This window comes from Musca autumnalis, unplaced genomic scaffold (genome assembly GCF_047663935.1).
Source record: "Musca autumnalis isolate F117 unplaced genomic scaffold, ASM4766393v1 scaffold_2, whole genome shotgun sequence".
NCBI lineage: Eukaryota > Metazoa > Arthropoda > Insecta > Diptera > Muscidae > Musca > Musca autumnalis.
This window is the reverse complement of record NW_027411755.1, coordinates 209,791,583-209,815,642: the sequence shown is the minus strand read 5'-3', so window position 1 is coordinate 209,815,642 and position 24,060 is coordinate 209,791,583.

Below are 24,060 nucleotides of genomic sequence, written 5' to 3'. Positions count from 1 at the left end.
TTTTAAAAAATCCACGTCCATTAAGTTCCACATAAAAATAATTTTAAAAAATCCACGTCCATTAAGTTCCACATAAAAATAATTTTAAAAAATCCACGTCCATTAAGTTCCACATAAAAATAATTTTAAAAAATCCACGTCCATTAAGTTCCACATAAAAATAATTTTAAAAAATCCACGTCCATTAAGTTCCACATAAAAATAATTTTAAAAAATCCACGTCCATTAAGTTCCACATAAAAATAATTTTAAAAAATCCACGTCCATTAAGTTCCACATAAAAATAATTTTAAAAAATCCACGTCCATTAAGTTCCACATAAAAATAATTTTAAAAAATCCACGTCCATTAAGTTCCACATAAAAATAATTTTAAAAAATCCACGTCCATTAAGTTCCACATAAAAATAATTTTAAAAAATCCACGTCCATTAAGTTCCACATAAAAATAATTTTAAAAAATCCACGTCCATTAAGTTCCACATAAAAATAATTTTAAAAAATCCACGTCCATTAAGTTCCACATAAAAATAATTTTAAAAAATCCACGTCCATTAAGTTCCACATAAAAATAATTTTAAAAAATCCACGTCCATTAAGTTCCACATAAAAATAATTTTAAAAAATCCACGTCCATTAAGTTCCACATAAAAATAATTTTAAAAAATCCACGTCCATTAAGTTCCACATAAAAATAATTTTAAAAAATCCACGTCCATTAAGTTCCACATAAAAATAATTTTAAAAAATCCACGTCCATTAAGTTCCACATAAAAATAATTTTAAAAAATCCACGTCCATTAAGTTCCACATAAAAATAATTTTAAAAAATCCACGTCCATTAAGTTCCACATAAAAATAATTTTAAAAAATCCACGTCCATTAAGTTCCACATAAAAATAATTTTAAAAAATCCACGTCCATTAAGTTCCACATAAAAATAATTTTAAAAAATCCACGTCCATTAAGTTCCACATAAAAATAATTTTAAAAAATCCACGTCCATTAAGTTCCACATAAAAATAATTTTAAAAAATCCACGTCCATTAAGTTCCACATAAAAATAATTTTAAAAAATCCACGTCCATTAAGTTCCACATAAAAATAATTTTAAAAAATCCACGTCCATTAAGTTCCACATAAAAATAATTTTAAAAAATCCACGTCCATTAAGTTCCACATAAAAATAATTTTAAAAAATCCACGTCCATTAAGTTCCACATAAAAATAATTTTAAAAAATCCACGTCCATTAAGTTCCACATAAAAATAATTTTAAAAAATCCACGTCCATTAAGTTCCACATAAAAATAATTTTAAAAAATCCACGTCCATTAAGTTCCACATAAAAATAATTTTAAAAAATCCACGTCCATTAAGTTCCACATAAAAATAATTTTAAAAAATCCACGTCCATTAAGTTCCACATAAAAATAATTTTAAAAAATCCACGTCCATTAAGTTCCACATAAAAATAATTTTAAAAAATCCACGTCCATTAAGTTCCACATAAAAATAATTTTAAAAAATCCACGTCCATTAAGTTCCACATAAAAATAATTTTAAAAAATCCACGTCCATTAAGTTCCACATAAAAATAATTTTAAAAAATCCACGTCCATTAAGTTCCACATAAAAATAATTTTAAAAAATCCACGTCCATTAAGTTCCACATAAAAATAATTTTAAAAAATCCACGTCCATTAAGTTCCACATAAAAATAATTTTAAAAAATCCACGTCCATTAAGTTCCACATAAAAATAATTTTAAAAAATCCACGTCCATTAAGTTCCACATAAAAATAATTTTAAAAAATCCACGTCCATTAAGTTCCACATAAAAATAATTTTAAAAAATCCACGTCCATTAAGTTCCACATAAAAATAATTTTAAAAAATCCACGTCCATTAAGTTCCACATAAAAATAATTTTAAAAAATCCACGTCCATTAAGTTCCACATAAAAATAATTTTAAAAAATCCACGTCCATTAAGTTCCACATAAAAATAATTTTAAAAAATCCACGTCCATTAAGTTCCACATAAAAATAATTTTAAAAAATCCACGTCCATTAAGTTCCACATAAAAATAATTTTAAAAAATCCACGTCCATTAAGTTCCACATAAAAATAATTTTAAAAAATCCACGTCCATTAAGTTCCACATAAAAATAATTTTAAAAAATCCACGTCCATTAAGTTCCACATAAAAATAATTTTAAAAAATCCACGTCCATTAAGTTCCACATAAAAATAATTTTAAAAAATCCACGTCCATTAAGTTCCACATAAAAATAATTTTAAAAAATCCACGTCCATTAAGTTCCACATAAAAATAATTTTAAAAAATCCACGTCCATTAAGTTCCACATAAAAATAATTTTAAAAAATCCACGTCCATTAAGTTCCACATAAAAATAATTTTAAAAAATCCACGTCCATTAAGTTCCACATAAAAATAATTTTAAAAAATCCACGTCCATTAAGTTCCACATAAAAATAATTTTAAAAAATCCACGTCCATTAAGTTCCACATAAAAATAATTTTAAAAAATCCACGTCCATTAAGTTCCACATAAAAATAATTTTAAAAAATCCACGTCCATTAAGTTCCACATAAAAATAATTTTAAAAAATCCACGTCCATTAAGTTCCACATAAAAATAATTTTAAAAAATCCACGTCCATTAAGTTCCACATAAAAATAATTTTAAAAAATCCACGTCCATTAAGTTCCACATAAAAATAATTTTAAAAAATCCACGTCCATTAAGTTCCACATAAAAATAATTTTAAAAAATCCACGTCCATTAAGTTCCACATAAAAATAATTTTAAAAAATCCACGTCCATTAAGTTCCACATAAAAATAATTTTAAAAAATCCACGTCCATTAAGTTCCACATAAAAATAATTTTAAAAAATCCACGTCCATTAAGTTCCACATAAAAATAATTTTAAAAAATCCACGTCCATTAAGTTCCACATAAAAATAATTTTAAAAAATCCACGTCCATTAAGTTCCACATAAAAATAATTTTAAAAAATCCACGTCCATTAAGTTCCACATAAAAATAATTTTAAAAAATCCACGTCCATTAAGTTCCACATAAAAATAATTTTAAAAAATCCACGTCCATTAAGTTCCACATAAAAATAATTTTAAAAAATCCACGTCCATTAAGTTCCACATAAAAATAATTTTAAAAAATCCACGTCCATTAAGTTCCACATAAAAATAATTTTAAAAAATCCACGTTCATTAAGTTCCACATAAAAATAATTTTAAAAAATCCACGTCCATTAAGTTCCACATAAAAATAATTTTAAAAAATCCACGTCCATTAAGTTCCACATAAAAATAATTTTAAAAAATCCACGTCCATTAAGTTCCACATAAAAATAATTTTAAAAAATCCACGTCCATTAAGTTCCACATAAAAATAATTTTAAAAAATCCACGTCCATTAAGTTCCACATAAAAATAATTTTAAAAAATCCACGTCCATTAAGTTCCACATAAAAATAATTTTAAAAAATCCACGTCCATTAAGTTCCACATAAAAATAATTTTAAAAAATCCTCGTCCATTAAGTTCCACATAAAAATAATTTTAAAAAATCCACGTCCATTAAGTTCCACATAAAAATAATTTTAAAAAATCCACGTCCATTAAGTTCCACATAAAAATAATTTTAAAAAATCCACGTCCATTAAGTTCCACATAAAAATAATTTTAAAAAATCCACGTTCATTAAGTTCCACATAAAAATAATTTTAAAAAATCCACGTCCATTAAGTTCCACATAAAAATAATTTTAAAAAATCCACGTCCATTAAGTTCCACATAAAAATAATTTTAAAAAATCCACGTCCATTAAGTTCCACATAAAAATAATTTTAAAAAATCCACGTCCATTAAGTTCCACATAAAAATAATTTTAAAAAATCCACGTCCATTAAGTTCCACATAAAAATAATTTTAAAAAATCCACGTCCATTAAGTTCCACATAAAAATAATTTTAAAAAATCCACGTTCATTAAGTTCCACATAAAAATAATTTTAAAAAATCCACGTCCATTAAGTTCCACATAAAAATAATTTTAAAAAATCCACGTCCATTAAGTTCCACATAAAAATAATTTTAAAAAATCCACGTCCATTAAGTTCCACATAAAAATAATTTTAAAAAATCCACGTCCATTAAGTTCCACATAAAAATAATTTTAAAAAATCCACGTCCATTAAGTTCCACATAAAAATAATTTTAAAAAATCCACGTCCATTAAGTTCCACATAAAAATAATTTTAAAAAATCCACGTTCATTAAGTTCCACATAAAAATAATTTTAAAAAATCCACGTCCATTAAGTTCCACATAAAAATAATTTTAAAAAATCCACGTCCATTAAGTTCCACATAAAAATAATTTTAAAAAATCCACGTTCATTAAGTTCCACATAAAAATAATTTTAAAAAATCCACGTCCATTAAGTTCCACATAAAAATAATTTTAAAAAATCCACGTTCATTAAGTTCCACATAAAAATAATTTTAAAAAATCCACGTCCATTAAGTTCCACATAAAAATAATTTTAAAAAATCCACGTCCATTAAGTTCCACATAAAAATAATTTTAAAAAATCCACGTCCATTAAGTTCCACATAAAAATAATTTTAAAAAATCCACGTCCATTAAGTTCCACATAAAAATAATTTTAAAAAATCCACGTCCATTAAGTTCCACATAAAAATAATTTTAAAAAATCCACGTCCATTAAGTTCCACATAAAAATAATTTTAAAAAATCCACGTCCATTAAGTTCCACATAAAAATAATTTTAAAAAATCCTCGTCCATTAAGTTCCACATAAAAATAATTTTAAAAAATCCACGTCCATTAAGTTCCACATAAAAATAATTTTAAAAAATCCACGTCCATTAAGTTCCACATAAAAATAATTTTAAAAAATCCACGTCCATTAAGTTCCACATAAAAATAATTTTAAAAAATCCACGTCCATTAAGTTCCACATAAAAATAATTTTAAAAAATCCACGTCCATAAAGTTCCACATAAAAATAATTTTAAAAAATCCACGTCCATTAAGTTCCACATAAAAATAATTTTAAAAAATCCACGTCCATTAAGTTCCACATAAAAATAATTTTAAAAAATCCACGTCCATTAAGTTCCACATAAAAATAATTTTAAACAAGTAAAAAAGTATCAGTCGGCTTTGCCGACAGAGATATACCCTCAGCCTGTGCAAATTGAAACACTTTTTTTCACAAAAAACTTATGTATTTAGGGGGTTTCAAAATTTTGGTCGTATGAACCCACAAAACTGTTGATTAGGATTAAAGTTCAAAAATTTTGCGGAAAAGGTAGTTAAAGGAATGGACCGACATAGACAATGGGGGTGCAATAGGGGGTTTTTACACCCTTCGGGCTATTTTTTCAGGAAGTATGGACTTTCCCCTGAGGAAACCTGTACCTTCGTATAGGGTACAGTGAATACAAGATGTTACAACAAAAACCAAGGCGATTCGAGAGAAGGTCCTAAACTGAACTTTTCCGAAATTTTGTGTGGGAGGTACCCGAAGGAGTTTACCGATTGAGTCCATATTGGAACCTCATCTAAGTCTGGTAGAAATTTCATAATGTGCAAAGTATGTAACAAAACGGTTACTTCCTTCAAGAGTTATCGTACTCACAAATTTTCCGAACATTTTCGAACTTTTGTGGGGGAGGTACCGGAAGGAGTGGACCGAATAATCCATCTTTGAACATGAACTAAGTTTGGGCAAAATATTACGAAAGCCAAATTTTGGACCGAATCGGCAGATCCGTTCGAGAGTTATCTTGCGCTCCAACCTCTACACACGGTATTATAGGGTTTTTTTGTAACTTTCAGGCTATTTTCTCAGGAAGTAAGGACTTGCCCCTAATGAAACTTACAGTGTCGTATAGAGGACAGCGAATACAACTAGCGTAAATAAAAACAAGTAAAAAAGCGTTAAGTTCGGCCGGGCCGAACTTTTCATACCCTCCACCATAAAATATTCTGAACTAAAATGGAATAATTAGTTTTCATTCCTGTCCCCGTTAAAAAGTCAGATAATGTACATAAAATGCTTCATTCGGGAGGCCCTTTTTTATGGTGCCTATATCTAACTATGTATGTTGACAATTTTTGGTGGGCGAGAAATTGGAGGTACCGTTATATAGGGGTTATAATAAAACATGGACCTATGTTGACAGTTTTTGATGGGAGCCTTTAATGTCAAATAACTCCTAATTCGGTTAAAAATTTTAGCTAGAATCCTCAAAATACCGAAAATCGGTACATAACGTGGGAACTTCAAATGTCGTTAACAGCTAGTTTGGAGGTATGTGGGCTATACGAAAATATGAACTTAAATGAACACTTTTTGTTGCAGAATTTTTGTTGGCTTTTAAATTTCAAATTACAGGATGTTTGTCCAAAAAATAAAGCTAAGTTACGGAAAATCGGGAGGTTTGTTTTGGGGCTATACCAAAACATGAACCTACGTGGTTAAACATTTTATGTAAAATCCTCAAAGCACCGAAAATCGGGAAGTATCGTTATATTGGGGCTATGTTGAAAATTGTTGATGCAGATATGTGGTGACCACTACAACCTTCAAATGTCAAATTACAGTTAGTTCGATTAAAAATATTCGATTAAAAATGTAGCTAAAATTGCCAAAACTCGGACCTACGTTTACAAATATTTCGAATATAAGTTTTTTGGTCACTAAGAACTCTAAATATCAAATTATAGCTAATTCGGTCTAGAAATGTCAATTTAAACGTCAAACTACCTGAAATCGGGCGGTAGCGTTATATGGGGGCTATTCCAAAACATTGATCTACGTCCACTAGTTTTGTTATATAAGTTTATTGACACTTAAGAACCCTGAATGTCAAGTTATAGCTAAATCGGTCTGAAAATTTAGCTAAAAACGTCAAAATACCGTAAATCGGGGGTACCGTTATATGGGGGCTATACCAAACCGTGGACCTATGTCCACAACTTTTGTTATATAACTTTATTGACTATTAAGAACCCTAAATGTCACATTATAGATAAATCGGTCTGAAAATGTAGCTAAAAACGTCAAAATACCGTAAATCGGGGGTACCGTTATATGGGGGCTATACCAAAATGTGGACCTATGTCCACAACTTTTGTTATATAAGTGTATTGACACTTAAGAACCCCAAATGTCAAATTATAGCTAAATCGGTCTGAAGATGTAGCTAAAAACGGCAAAATACCGTAAATCGGGGGGTACCGTTATATGGGGGCTATACCAAAACGTGGACCTATGTCGAAAACTTTTGTTATATAAGTTTACTGACCCTTAAGAACCCTAAATGTCAAATTATAGCTACATCGGTCTGAAAATATAGCTAAAAACGTCAAAATACCGTAAATCGGGGGTACCGTTATATGGGGGCTATACCAAACCGTGGACCTATGTCCACAACTTTTGTTATATAACTTTGTTGACTCTTAAGAACCCTAAATGTCACATTATAGATAAATCGGTCTGAAAATGTAGCTAAAAACGTCAAAATACCGTAAATCGGGGGTACCGTTATATGGGGGCTATACCAAAATGTGGACCTATGTCCACAACTTTTGTTATATAAGTTTATTGACACTTAAGAACCCCAAATGTCAAATTATAGCTAAATCGGTCTGAAGATGTAGCTAAAAACGTCAAAATACCGTAAATCGGGGGGTACCGTTATATGGGGGCTATACCAAAACGTGGACCTATGTCCACAACTTTTGTTATATAAGTTTATTGACCATTAAGAACCCTAAATGTCACATTATAGATAAATCGGTCTGAAAATGTAGCTAAAAACGTCAAAATACCGTAAATCGGGGGTACCGTTATATGGGGGCTATACCAAAACGTAGACCTATGTCCACAACTTTTGTTATATAAGTTTATTGACACTTAAGAACCCTAAATGTCAAATTATAGCTAAATCGGTCTGAAAATGTAGCTAAAAACGGCAAAATACCGTAAATCGGGGGGGTACCGTTATATGGGGGCTATACCAAAACGTGGACCTATGTCCACAACTTTTGTTATATAAGTTTATTGACCCTTAAGAACCCTAAATGTCAAATTATAGCTAAATCGGTCTGAAAATGTAGCTAAAAACGGCAAAATACCGTAAATCGGGGGGGGGGGGGGGGGGGGGGGTACCGTTATATGGGGGCTATACCAAAACGTGGACCTATGTCCACAACTTTTGTTATATAAGTTTATTGACCCTTAAGAACCCTAAATGTCAAATTATAGCTACATCGGTCTGAAAATGTAGCTAAAAACGGCAAAATACCGTAAATCGGGGGTACCGTTATATGGGGGCTATACCAAAATGTGGACCTATGTCCACAACTTTTGTTATATAAGTTTATTGACACTTAAGAACCCCAAATGTCAAATTATAGCTAAATCGGTCTGAAGATGTAGCTAAAAACGTCAAAATACCGTAAATCGGGGGGTACCGTTATATGGGGGCTATGCCAAAACGTGGACCTATGTCCACAACTTTTGTTATATAAGTTTATTGACCATTAAGAACCCTAAATGTCAAATTATAGCTAAATCGGTCTGAAAATGTAGCTAAAAACGTCAAAATACCGTAAATCGGGGGGTACCGTTATATGGGGGCTATACCAAAACGTGGACCGATATAGCCCATCATCGAACTTGACCTGCCTGCAAACAAAAGACGCATTTTCCCAAAATTTCAGCATTCTATCTCCATTTTTGTGGATGCTAGAGTGATTACCACAGACGGACGGACGGACGTGCACAGATCGACTCAGAATTTTACCCTGATCAAGAATATATATACTTTATGGGGTCGCAAATGAGTATTTCAATACGTTACAAACGGAAAAACAAACTTAATATACCCTCCATACTATGGTGGAGGGTATAAAAAAACAAAGCGATTCGAGACCAGGTCCTAAACTGAACTTTTCCGAAATTTTGTGTGGGAGGTACCCGAAGTAGTGGACCGATTGAGTCCATATTGGAACCTCATCTAAGTTTGGTAGAAATTACACGATGTGCAAAGTATGGACCAAATCGATTATTCCCTACAAGAGTTATCGTGCGCACAAATTTTGCGACAATTTTTGAACATTTGTGGGGGAGGTACCTGAAGGAGTGGACCTAATTGGCCCATCTTCGAACTTAAATCGAATCTGGACAAAATATTTCGATACCCAAAATTTGAACCGAATCGATTGATCCGTTCGAGAGTTATCGTGCGCACCAGCCAGACAGACGGACAGACAGACAGACAGACAGACGGACGGACATTGCTAGATCTACTCAAAATTGTCTGAAACGGATATCGTACAAACATACTTGGGGTCTAAAACCATTATTTCGATGAGGCACATTTTTGGTCGTATCAAAGTGTAAATACCCTCTTTAGCCTAAAGGCTGAGGGTATAAAAATCCACGTCCATTAAGTTCCACATAAAAATAATTTTAAAAAATCCACGTCCATTAAGTTCCACATAAAAATAATTTTAAAAAATCCACGTCCATTAAGTTCCACATAAAAATAATTTTAAAAAATGCACGTCCATTAAGTTCCACATAAAAATAATTTTAAAAAATGCACGTCCATTAAGTTCCACATAAAAATATTTTTAAAAAATGCACGTCCATTAAGTTCCACATAAAAATAATTTTAAAAAATGCACGTCCATTAAGTTCCACATAAAAATAATTTTAAAAAATCCACGTCCATTAAGTTCCACATAAAAATAATTTTAAAAAATCCACGTCCATTAAGTTCTACATAAAAATAATTTTAAAAAATCCACGTCCATTAAGTTCCACATAAAAATAATTTTAAAAAATCCACGTCCATTAAGTTCCACATAAAAATAATTTTAAAAAATCCACGTCCATTAAGTTCCACATAAAAATAATTTTAAAAAATCCATGTCAATCAAGGTCCACATAAAATCAATTTTAAAAAATCCACGTCCACTAAGATCCACCTAAAAATAATTTTAAAAAATCCTCGTCCACTAAGATCCACCTAAAAATAATTAAAAAAAAATCCACGTCCATTAAGGTGCACCTAAAAATAATTTTAAAAAATCCACGTCCATTAAGGTGCACTTAAAAATAATTTTAAAAAATCCTCGTCCACTAAGATCCACCTAAAAATAATTAAAAAAAATCCACGTCCATTAAGGTGCACCTAAAAATAATTTTAAAAAATCCACGTCCATTAAGGTGCACCTAAAAATAATTTTAAAAAATCCACGTCCATTAAGGTGCACCTAAAAATAATTTTAAAAAATCCACGTCCATTAAGGTGCACCTAAAAATAATTTTAAATAATCCACATCCATTAAGGTGCACCTAAAAATAATTTTAAAAAATCCACGTCCATTAAGGTGCACCTAAAAATAATTAAAAAAAATCCACGTCCATTAAGGTGCACCTAAAAATAATAAAAAAAATTCACGTCCATTAAAGTGCACCTAAAAATAATTTTAAAAAATCCACGTCCGTTAAGGTGCACCTAAAAATAATTTTAAAAAATCCACGTCCATTAAGGTGCACCTAAAAATAATTGAAAAAATTCACGTCCATTAAAGTGCACCTAAACATAATTAAAAAATCCAGTCCATTAAGATGCACCTAAAAATAATTTTAAAAAATCCACATCCATTAAGGTGCACCTAAAAATAATTTTAAATAATCCACATACATTAAGGTGCACCTAAAAATAATTTTAAAAAATCCACGTCCATTAAAGTGCACCTAAACATAATTAAAAAATCCAGTCCATTAAGGTGCACCTAAAAATAATTTTAAAAAATCCACGTCCATTAAGGTGCACCTAAAAATAATTTTAAAAAATCTACGTCCATTAAGTTCCACATAAAAATAATTTTAAAAAATCCACGTCCATTAAGTTCCACATAAAAATAATTTTAAAAAATCCACGTCCATTAAGTTCCACATAAAAATAATTTTAAAAAAATCCACGTCCTTTAAGTTCCACATAAAAATAATTTTAAAAAATCCACGTCCTTTAAGTTCCACATAAAAATAATTTTAAAAAATCCACGTCCATTAAGTTCCACATAAAAATAATTTAAAAAAATCCACGTCAATCAAGGTCCACCTAAAACAATTTTAAAAAATCCATGTCAATCAAGGTCCACCTAAAAACAATTTTAAAAAATCCACTTTCACTAAGATCCACCTAAAAATAATTTTAAAAAATCCTCGTCCACTAAGATCCTCCTAAAAATAATTAAAAAAAAACCACGTCCATTAAGGTGCACCTAAAAATAATTTTAAATAATCCACATCCATTAAGGTGCACCTAAAAATAATTAAAAAAAATCCACGTCCATTAAGGTGCACCTAAAAATAATTTTAAATAATCCACATCCATTAAGGTGCACCTAAAAATAATTTTAAAAAATCCACGTCCATTAAGGTGCACCTAAAAATAATTAAAAAAAAATCCACGTCCATTAAGGTGCACCTAAAAATAATTAAAAAAATTCACGTCCATTAAAGTGCACCTAAAAATAATTTTAAAAAATCCACGTCCGTTAAGGTGCACCTAAAAATAATTTTAAAAAATCCACGTCCATTAAGGTGCACCTAAAAATAATTGAAAAAATTCACGTCCATTAAAGTGCACCTAAACATAATTAAAAAATCCAGTCCATTAAGGTGCACCTAAAAATAATTTTAAAAAATCCACGTCCATTAAGGTGCACCTAAAAATAATTGTAATTAATCCACATACATTAAGGTGCACCTAAAAATAATTTTAAAAAATCCACGTCCATTAAGGTGCACCTAAAAATAATTTTAAATAATCCACATCCATTAAGGTGCACCTAAAAATAATTTTAAAAAATCCACGTCCATTAAGGTGCACCTAAAAATAATGAAAAAAAATCCACGTCCATTAAGGTGCACCTAAACATAATTAAAAAGTTCACGTCCATTAAAGTGCACCTAAGAATAATTTTAAATAATCCACGTCCATTAAGGTGCACCTAAAAATAATTTTAAAAAATCCACGTCCATTAAGGTGCACCTAAAAATAATTTAAAAAATCCACATTCATTAAGGTGAACCTAAAAATAATTAAAAAATCCACGTCCATTAAGGTGCACCTAAAAATAATTAAAAAATTCCGCGTCATTAAGGTGGACCTAAAAATAATTTTAAAAAAATCCACGTCCATTAAGGTGCACATAAAAAAATTAAAAAAATCCACGTCATTAAGGTGGACCTAAAAATAATTTTAAAAAATCCACGTCCGTTAAGGTACAACAATAATTAAAAAAATGCACGTCCATTAAAGTTCAGGCGTCCAAACGATTCGCCATAGACGACCAGAATGGCGTCTTTATAGCCAATCAAAACGATTCGTTATATACGACCAGAAATGCGCCTTTCTAGACGACCGGAAGGGGCAACAGAAGAAAGTCTTTATAGACGACCAGTGGGGAATCTTAATAGACGACAAATAGGGGTCCTTTAAGACGAGGACTAGGAGTCTTCGTAGTCGACCACTAGAGGTCTTTATAGAATACCACAAGGGAGCCTTTATAGGCTTAAATTTCACATCTTTGTGTTTATTTCAGCTTGAGTCCATATTTTGTTGTAATTCAATTGTTTGAATAACAACAAAATATTTTAAAGTGGATATGAAATTGATTAGTTGCGGGCGAAGGGTAGGGAATACTATAGTTTCAGTTGTCACCAAACAACTTCATCAGTTCCCTTTTTCGCCGACTCTGTATCGATAAACAGGTCAATAAAGCCATCTAGCAAATTAAACAAAATGAGAAATTTGCTGTATGGCCCTAAAGCTGTTTACCCTACAATTTGAGTCGAACTAAATAATTTCATATCCACCACTGTTTTTATGTCGTCTTTGCTTCGCAAAGAATACGAACATAGGAATGTTGCTTCAATAAGCGGGGGTAAAACAAACAAGAAAGCTGTTTTTGCATTACGCATTGGTCAACAAGGCCGTGCTGATGCCTATTACTGTTGTTGGCGTTTTTTTATTGTTGGACTGCAGAATTTTACATCTTTGTGTTTATTTCAGCTTGAGTCCACATTTTGTTGTAATTCAATTGTTTGAATAACAACAAAATATTTTAAAGTGGATATGAAATTGATTAAATTTCAGATTTCTGAACCTTTCCTTTTTTGTCTTTGGTTCTAATGATACTCATTAATGCTATGAAATTAATTAGGAATTGTTTACCTCTGTTTGTTGTCTTCTGTAATGACTTACTTTCTGGATGCTGTTTCCACTCTTCACTTATGGCCAAGAATAACACATTTGCGCAGCAGATTTGTGTTGTTATCATTAAATAAGTACAATGTGCAGCATATTAGGGTGATAAGAATCTGTTGACATACTACTTTTAAATCAAATCTGTTTAGATGTATAATCTGTAACTAGACAATGACTCTATTTGACCGCTATTAGAAAGGAAAACTGAGTGTAATCAAATGCCTTTTTTTTGAGGGAAATCTTAATTCATTCACATAAAAGGACCTAGCCAGCGAAATAGATGTAACCCAATAGCTAAATAACGATATCGATGTCTCTGTCCATAGAGTTTTCGAAAAATGTTGTTTCAGTTCCTTTACTTATGAAAATGGTAAAACCGGTAAAGTAGTAAAGTTTTAAACTGCTTCCATATGAATTGTATAGTGTCTGAAGTAAAGAAACGCTTTTCGAGTAAAAAGTGTTAAAACTTGAAGATTCTTGCACGTAAAGGTGATAACATTTATAAAGATATACTGTATAGGTAAATCAAATGTTTCCAGACCCGCTAGGTTTTTGAAAGTCTAAATATCTTTTGTTAACGATCACACACTGAAAACAAAACTGCAGCTCTGCACAAGGAAGCATAAGTTCAACAATGGACGATGTTGAATGTCTCTCTATCTCTCTTCTCTTGGGAATACTAACCAATTATTACATGAGATAGTACACCACATTGAAGAGAACCGGCATTGAAGTCGCTTTCAACAATGTTAGATGTTAGATGCTGTTGGGTGACGTAGGGGATGGAAGATACCAAGGAACGGTCCTGACCGGTTTTAACATGGCAAAGCCCAGGATTTATCTTGGTCCCTCTTTCATCTCAAGTGGACACTGACCTCCCCGTGGTGTCACCTGGGGAACTGCCTTTAACACCCGTTAAAGGTAGTGAGCTAACATGTGCCGCGCGTTCACCCATAAGAACGTTAAAAACTTGGGTTGGGGCGTCGGGTTAGTAACCCTCCCCTAGAAAAAAAACAGCCTACTATGAAAAAACGAAAGAAAAGAAAAACAAACCCCTTTAAAGTTGACGAACCCCGCAAACGTTTTAAGGACCATGATCTGCGAATCTGCACCTGGAATGTTCGCACTCTTTATAGAGAAGGTGCAGTCTTCGCATTGGCAGACGTACTTGGAAAGTACAAAGCCGATATTACTGCCATACAGGAAATACGATGGACTGGGAAAGATGTCACAACAACACCTAAAGGTGACGCACTGTATTATAGCTGCCATGACACAAAGCATGAGTTTGGTTGCGGTTTTGTAGTTGGTCGGAGGTTAAAACATCTGGTCTCCAGCTTCACCCCAGTGAATGAAAGACTTGCTACAATTCGATTTAAAGCAAAATTCTTCAACATCAGCTTTATCTGCGCTCATGTCCCAACCGAAGACAAGGACGAACAGACCAAAGATATATTCTACGAGAGCTTAGAAGAAACATATGACCGTTGTCCTGCCCATGACATTAAAATTGTTCTAGGCGATTTTAATGCCAAAATTGGAAAGGAGAATATCTTTGGACAAACAGTTGGGAAATTCAGTCTACATAGTGAAACATCAGACAATGGAATGAGGCTGATAGACTTCGCAGCGGCAAAAAACATGGTAGTTAGCAGTACCAGATTTAAGCATCTCGATATTCATAAGGGCACTTGGCTGTCTCCAGACCAAAGAACAATAAATCAAATTGATCACGTTGTGATAGATGGAAGACATTCATCGAGCGTGTTGGATGTACGATCGTTCCGAGGAGCAAACATAGATTCGGACCATTACCTCGTTGCAGCAAAGGTACGTACCCGTCTAAACGTTGCAAATAAAGCACGGACAGACACAACACGAAAGTTGGACATCGCCAAGCTGCAAACTCAACAGATAGCCACAGCATATTCCACTCAACTGACCCAATTGCTTAATGATAGCGCTTCTCGTCCCGATAACATATCAGGAGGAGGAGAAACGTCTTTTCCGCAGGAAAAAGAGAGAAATGGAAAAGAGGGAGTGTGAACAAATGGAGATGTACAGGAGACAGAACGAAGTCCGAAAATTCTACCAAAGAGTGAAGCATCAAACTGATGGCTTTGGTACAGGAATATCCTCCTGTAGAGATCAACAAGGTAATTTGGTAACTGATACAGATAGTGTGCTCAGGATATGGAAAGAACATTTTTCCAAACTGTTGGTATCCGATAGCATTGAAGACGGCGAAGATACCACAGATCCAATCCCAGATGATGGTATTGAATGTATACCGCCCAGCCAAGATGAGGTAAGGACAGCAATAAACGGGCTGAAGAATAATAAGGCGGCAGGAGCAGATGGCCTACCAGCCGAGCTGTTCAAAACCGGAGGCGACACGCTGATAAGGTGTATGCATCAGCTAATTAGCACCATCTGGCGGGAAGAACGCGTACCCGACGATTGGAACGTGAGCATCCTATGTCCAGTCCACAAGAAGGGTGATAAGACTGTGTGCTCCAATTATAGGGGCATAAGTCTGCTCCCTATTGCATATAAGATAGTATCTGGCATATTGTGTGAGAGACTAAAGCCTATGGTCAATGAAATTATTGGACCCTATCAGTGCGGCTTTAGACCTGGCAAATCCACCATTGACCAGATATTTACCTTGAGACAAATCCTGGAAAAGACCCAAGAAATGCAGATCGACACCTTCCATCTTTTCGTCGATTATAAAGCAGCATTCGACAGCCCTATACGTTCAAAGGTGTTCCAAGCCATGTCTGATTTTGGTATTCCTGTAAAGCTCATTCGACTTTGTAGAATGACATTAACTGAGACGAGATCCTCAGTTAAAATTGGAAAGAACCTCTCCGAAGAGTTTACTACCAAAAGAGGTTTCAGACAAGGAGACGGCCTGTCGTGTGATCTATTCAACATCCTGCTGGAAAAGGTCATACAAGACGCGAAGGTCAAAAGAAATGGAACGATATACACGAACAGCCACATGTTACTGGCTTATGCCGACGACATTGACATCATGGGTCGATCGGTAAAGGAAGTAACTGACACCTTTGCAAAAGTCGAAAGAGAATCTGCTAAAGTTGGTCTGGCAGTAAACGGCGTAAAAACCAAGTTGATGGTATCGACGCGTAATATGTCCATAAACACCGCACCATCTGTGAATGTTGGTACCTATAATTTTGAGGTAGTAAAGGACTTCGTCTACCTCGGCACTGCCATAAACACAACAAATAACATCAGTTGTGAAATACGAAGAAGAATAGTGTTGGCTAACAGATGCTACTTTGGGCTGAGTAAGCAGTTTAGGAATAAAGCCACCTCTCGTCAAACAAAAATAACACTGTACAAAACACTGATACTACCCGTGCTAATGTATGGTTCCGAAGCATGGGTACTTGCTCAAGCAGATAAGGCAGTGCTTTGTGTGTTTGAGAGAAAAATTCTTCGAAAGATCTACGGGCCAATCTGTGTTGACGCCGAATATCGGCGTGGTATGAACAACGAGCTGTATCAACTATACAATGACATCAATGTAGTTGAACGAATCGAGATACAACGATTGCGATGGCTAGGCCATGTTATAAGAATGAGTGATGATGAACCCGCTAAAAAGGCGTATAAATACGGGCCGCATGGAGGTTCTCGCAGATCTGGAAGGCCAAAGCTTCGTTGGAGCGAACAAGTGAAACGAGATATCACAAAGCTACATATCCCAGATTGGGAAAATACAGCAGCAAACAGAGAGGATTGGAGATTTTTTCTTAGTTCGGCTTATGGAACAAATGTTCTGTAAAGTGCTAAGTAAGTAAGTAAGTAGATGCTGTTCCAATCCCTAGATATGCTTCAGGTTGACCGGATCCATAAGGACTGGATAACCCATATGCTAAAGAATAGGTGGATAAGCTGCGAGATACATGACGAAACCATAAGGGACAACCTTGACCAAGGAACGCCACAGGCTGGATTTTACTACCCCTCCTGTGTGATACTACCATGAATAGTCTATAAAGGAAGATAACTTTATAATACCCTGCTAAATATCTAGCAGAAGTTTTGGATAGCAAACTTAAATGGAAATACCATAACCAGGCCCATATGTTGGCAGACTTGTTAAAGACCTATACGCTCAAAATCGGGGTTTATTCCCATTATGAATGACACACTTTACAATCTAACATACGTAGAGGCAGACAGGTGGAAAATCTTATATATCAATTAAAAACCCTTCAAACTATGATTGGACTTTTGACACATTCGGGTTCTTATCGATAGAAGTATAAAGAATAAAATTATTTTGTTATAAAAAAGACCTCAGTAGTGCAATTCTCGAAATCATTTTTTTCACTAGCAAAATAAAATACAACTCTCCTCTATTAAAAAGTTAGCAACATCAAAGTTTCGCACGGTTTCGGAGGAGGAACCTGATGACCAACACAGTCCATCATTGCACTAGATTTAATTTTGGGAGGTATCCTTTCGATAATAACACTGTGCAGCAAAATTAATTTTTTTTTTTCAAAATAATGGGAAAAACAGTTTAGATTATGAATGTAGAGCTAAAAATATGAGACACGTGTATTGGCGTTTTAAAGTTTACATCGCAAAGTAACCTAAGTAGGCGGGACAAGTTCCGCCCATTCCTAGTTTTTTCGAAATATTCGAGTTAAGATATCTTGGAATCCTTGCATTTTAGGCATGCAGTGTCTTTGGCAACTTTTTTATGGTGCTTTTTTTGAAAATCGTTCAAAAACTTCTTTAAAATATGATCATATCGAATTCAAGTATTCTACAAAATTTTTCGTCATAAAATTTTACTATAGATCCCAGAATACACCAAATCTGTAAGTTTTATCTAATCGCCGGGAATCTCTAAAAATGAAAACACGTTTTAGGATTAAAGACGGACTTCATCTGAGTTTGTCCTACAAAACATAGTTTTAGAGAGATGACGTCAAAGACATACATATTCTTCGTCAAATTCCAATTCCGTAAATGTCAACAAAGCGGAAGTTACCCCCATCATTGTATTATTTTGGAGCGCGCCAATTCGCGCATGTGAGGGCCCATATGATTTTCGAAAAAAAGGACCAAAAATACCCCTTTGATGAACCGCATGAGGGTTAACATTTTAACATAAATATTCCGCAGATCCTCCTCAGTAAACCTGCCAAAGACATTATATACCTAAAATGCAAGGATTCCAAGATATATTAACTCGAATATTTCCAAAAAACTAGAAATGGACGGAACTTGCCCCGTCTACTTCGGTTACTTTCCGATGTAAACTTTAAAAACGCCGATACACGTGTCTCTTATTTTTAGCTCTACTTTCACAATCTACTCAGTTTTCCTTGTTAGTTTTTTATTGTCGCACAGAGCTATGTTATTTTTTAGCTCACGAAAAAATTATATAAATTATTAAATTTTAAAACAATCCTCGAACAGCCCCTAAACTGCACTGTTGTGAACATTTTAAACTTTTATGAGTGTGATACCGGAATGAGTTGTCCAATATTGCACATATTCGAACATTTCTTAATTTAGAAAGATATTGTATGCAAATGTTGCACTAATGACAGCCACTCCTGTCAGTCATTTTTGGTGGTCACGTAGATTTTTAAGAGCAAACGTGTAATTGTCCCGCGAAAACACATTATATTCCTGTAAACTGCACTAAAACGACAGTTTTGAACTTTTGTGCTCGTTAGTCATTTTAGTTGGTGTCGGCAGGTTTTTATACCCTCAACTTTTAGGCTAGATAGGGTATATGGTAAATTTCAAATTTCTTTTGCAATTCCATTGGAAGAAATGTTAAAATTTTTTTTTGCGAGCACGTCCGCAATTTTTGGAACATAGATTAAGAAAAAAGTCGTGTTTTCAAATCTGTTCGCGTTCACAAAATTGGATGCTGCGCTCCAAAGTTATGGGAGGTTTTATTCCCTTATAAAGAACAAATATTTAAAAATTCCATTTTTGCTGTAATAAGAAAATGTATATTAAAAGCGTTAACAGCATTTAATATCGATCCGTAGATTCCTAAATATTTACTAAATGTATTTCTATTTTCGCGGAAAATCAAGAAATACTAAAAAATCTTGGAGTAAATTTAATTTATTCTAATTTAGAGTCCAAATAAAACTCGAAAAAAAATAAATAAAAAATACGTACAGATTCTAGACAACGCGTAGAAAAATATGAGACCAATTTTAACGATAGGATTTATAACTGCCATATTACAGCAACAACAAAAGACGAATACTTATTGTTGGAATAATATTTCAAAAATATATTTTTTTGTTTAATACGAATAATAGAAAAAACATTTTTGGGAGTTATTCTACTATTTCGCTAAATTTCGATGCAAGGACTGACGGACTTCGCTGAAACTTCTTCAGGGTAAATGCAATGCAAACCCGAAAGTGTATTTGCTTACTTTGATAAACAATAGGATTATGAAATAGAAAGTAATATTGAAATTACAACCAAAGAAAAAACATAAAAGTTTAAAAACGTATAATTCGCGAATTCGTTAAAATCAGTTGACGCGCATGCGCTTTTGAAATACAGCGAGTGCATCTCTATCAATATGTAGCGATCTTTCCACTTTTCATTCAGCGGCCAAAGTGTGCCGTCAGCTGCATCTTACTGTTCAAAAAACCTTTATGTGGGTAAAAATTGCGCGATGTACATACGATTATAAGGCGCATCCGATTCCAGTAACCGCCTATAAAAAATACGTCATTATAACAAATTGTAAACAAATTCGTCAAGAACCGCGGATGTGCTACCAAATTATATTTTATACGAAATACGAATATTACTCCAGAATCTCGGTAATTTATGCCACACGGTTTTGGAAAATAATATAATCACGTATAAAGGATTCCATTTATGTAAAAATAACCAAAGAAAATCGCGGTTCAATGCGCGGAATCATCAAAATATAATTTTGCAGAATTTCCTACTTCCAAGGTATCTATAACCGCCGTTTTAGTGGATGGATTTGAAAGCGGAAGGGTTCATTAGATCCGGCGCGTAAAAAAACTAAAATCACGCGGGGTTCGAGGGTACCTGAGTCACAGTTGTAAATTTGGAAGCCAAAAAATAGGTTTTAAAAGAAAATTTATGCACCAAAATTTCGACTTTGGACTCCTATTACTAGGGAGCTGTATGAATCACACTCATGAGATATACATCAAACGACGTGGAATCACGAGTTCTACAATCCAATAAATAGTTTGGGTAATTATCTGGTTGCGCCCTCCAATTATAAGAAAAATTCAAAAAACCCAGATTTCAAAACTTCAAAATGTCAGCATCGATTTTAGAGGGATGCAGTGTATATATCGAAAAGTCATACATTAGAAGCATGTTGCCCAAGGAGTATTCTTTAATTCTTTCTTTGAGCTCAGGTCCGAATTTTCCGTGGTTTGACCAGAAATCAAGAAAGAACCCAAAAAAACTTGTAAACTTCAACACATTTTTACCCATTTTTTAATATTACCACCAACACAGCTTTCACATAAATTATTTGTTATGGTTCATTTTATGCCACCCCGGCTAAAACACCTCAATTAATATAAATATATTCATATTTTATAAAATATATTGACAGTTGCGACTTATTAAATGGTGAACCTCAACTTCAACGATTGTAAAACATTTTTGAATATTACCATATACACTTTCATACGGGCAAAATGTGCCTCATCGAAATAATGGTTTTAGACCCCAAGTATGTTTGGACGAAATGTGTTTCAGACGATTTGGAGTAGATTTAGCAATGCCAGTCCGTCTGTCTGGCTGGCTGGTGCGCACGATAACTCTCGAACGGATGAACCGATTCGGTTCAAATTTTTGCTTTCGTAATATTTTGTCCAAACTTAGTTTAAGTTCGAAGATGAGCTATATCGGTCCACTTCTTCCGGTATCTCACCCACAAAAGTTCCAAAATGTTCGGAAAATTTGTGGGCATAATAACTCCTGAAGGGAGTAACCGATTTGGTCCATACTTTGCACATCGTGAAATTTCTACCAGACTTAGATGAGATTCCAATACGGACTCAATCGGCCCACTCCTTCGGGTACCTCACACACAAAATTTCGGACAAGTTCAGTTTAGGACCTGCTCTCGAATCGCTCTGATTTTTGTTGCATCAACTTGTATTCACTTTCCCCCATATTTGTCTACACCTTCTGGTACCTCTCACACAAAATGTCGGATAAGTTCACTTTAAGACCTGCTCTCGAATCACTTTGATTTTTGTTGAAGCGATTTGCATTCGCTACCTCCATTACGACGGTAAAAGTTTTTTTCAGGGGCAAGTCCATATTTTTTGGGAAAACAGCCCGAAATGTGTAAAAAACCCCTATTTCACCATATGTGGCGGTCGGGGAGCACGATAACTCTCGAACTGTTCAACCGATTTGGTCCAACATTTGGTCTTTGTCATATTATATCCAAACTTAGTTTCATAGGCAATACCGGTCCACAACTTTCAGTACTTCTCCCTAATATTTAAAAAATGCCACTAAAATGCTAGGACGATATCACTTGAATGGGCCAACCAATTTGGTCCAAACTTTGGATTTCCTAATATTTTATCAAAATTTAGTTTAACTTCTAAAATGGCCCATGTCGGTCCTCCCTAAGGGTACCTGCCCTACAGAAGTTCAACATTTGTGTCTTAGTAGAGGAATTACCCACATTTTTGTCGGCAAGTTCAAATGTCCAAAAAGGGTCACAAAATTCTGAAGAGACCTTAAATACATTCGATCTGTCCGGAGGTGAAAGTTTCGCTTCACATTGGCTGAGGGTATATATCTGTCGGTAAAGCCTTTTTTTTGTTTTTTACTTGTTTTTTTTTTTTTTTTTTTTTTTTTTGAGAAAAGTTTTCAATTTTTTTTTTGTGGAAAGTGTTAGAAGAGGACTTCGGAAGGAGTCCACCATTTGAGCATAAAGTTGTGAACATTTATTCGAAAGGTACCCATAGTTGTGGACCGATATAACCATCTTCAAACTTAATCTAAGTTGAAGCAAAATATTACGAGGTGTTTGGACGTTCAAGATTTATAGTGTACACTAGCCAGCCAGACGGACAAATCAAAATGAACAAATACAGCAGAGGCAAGTATTACCACATAGTCCATAGATAGTCCCTCTAGCTGCATATTTCCCAGCAGCTTTTCAGCATCATCTAGGTAATCTACGTCGACTTCTCCATTTGGGCCAGGCCGACGTAAGATTTTAATTTTGACCTCATTTATGTCAAAGATCAGCTTGTGTCCCAGTCTCACCAGTTCCTCCACTCCGGCCTCTTTTATCTAGAGAACTATTGTTGGGTTGCTCAGTGGAAATTACTTACCACTCGCCCATTGGAACATCCTTGTTCATCTTAGCTAGACGCTTCAGCAACATTAGACAGTGTTATTCTATCCATGGCAACCAAACTCTAGCACGAGTTCTCGTTGCGATTTCCTGAGCCGGGATCCGCCTCAGGCTTATGTCGTCCCAGGCATCGCTAAACTTAGCTATTTCCTGTTGCAGAAATCGTTTGACGATGCACATATCTAGATTCGAAATTGGGCACAGGAGAATCTTCGTTTGTAAAAAACATAAATTGTTGAGACAACTTAATTTCTATTTTATCCTATTTCGCAATGGCGTTAGGGAACAGCTTTACCTTCTTGTGTCTGGGCACGACAGTTGAATAGTTGAAGGGTAGTTTTATTGTTGAAAAGACCGTGGTATTGTGCTTTAGTTTTTTTTCTCATTATCCTCCACAATTTTAGTATTGTCCGCCCCATCCCGTTCGCGCAGTTTACCGTTGGCAGCATTCTTGGCGATTTTAACGAAAATGAATTTTTCCTTTTGGTACTATGGCTTTCCGAAAGTCAGACGGACACCTCTTGTTTCTGTTTTATTGTTGTCCATATTTCGGGACTGCCGGAGTTGCTGGTTTTTAGTGATTTGCTGATGAAGTGTGTCAGAACATTTAATTAGGTAGCCTCGGAAGAGTTGTCAAACGGCAACCGAGGGGTTTTGTTTTAGGGTTTGGTTGTGTTGTGTGCATTATCTTCATATACTGTTCCACGAGTGCCGTAAGTGGATAGATCTACGATAGTGACGGCTAGTGTAGATTAGGCAACAAATAAGTACCTCGGATCGGTGCCATGGCGTCGAGACTGAGTTGCTAACGACAAAACTTCGTTAAAAGTGTAAACATTAGGGTTATGACTTTTCGACATATTTTCTCAAAAATGATTTCCTGTAGCACGGATGAATGAACTATAAAAACAAATTCACGCACACTCGATTAAAAAAGAAATATTTTTCTGAAAAAATGTATGAATTGAAAACATTTTTTTCTCAATTTTTTTCCTATTGCACGAATGAATAAACTTAAGCCTACTAATAACTAACTGAACTATTTGACATTTAAGGTTCCCAGTGGTCTCAAAACATCTCCATCAAAATATGTCATGAACCTATATTGACAATTTTTGATGGAGACGATATGACCTTAATGCCAAATTTCAGGTTGTTAAGAAATGCGTAAAATCTGGATGGACTTTTGTATATTTTGTTATGGCACCCATATGACGGTACCTCCCGATTTTACGTATTTTGGGAGTTTTTGCTCCGAACTAGCTGTATTTG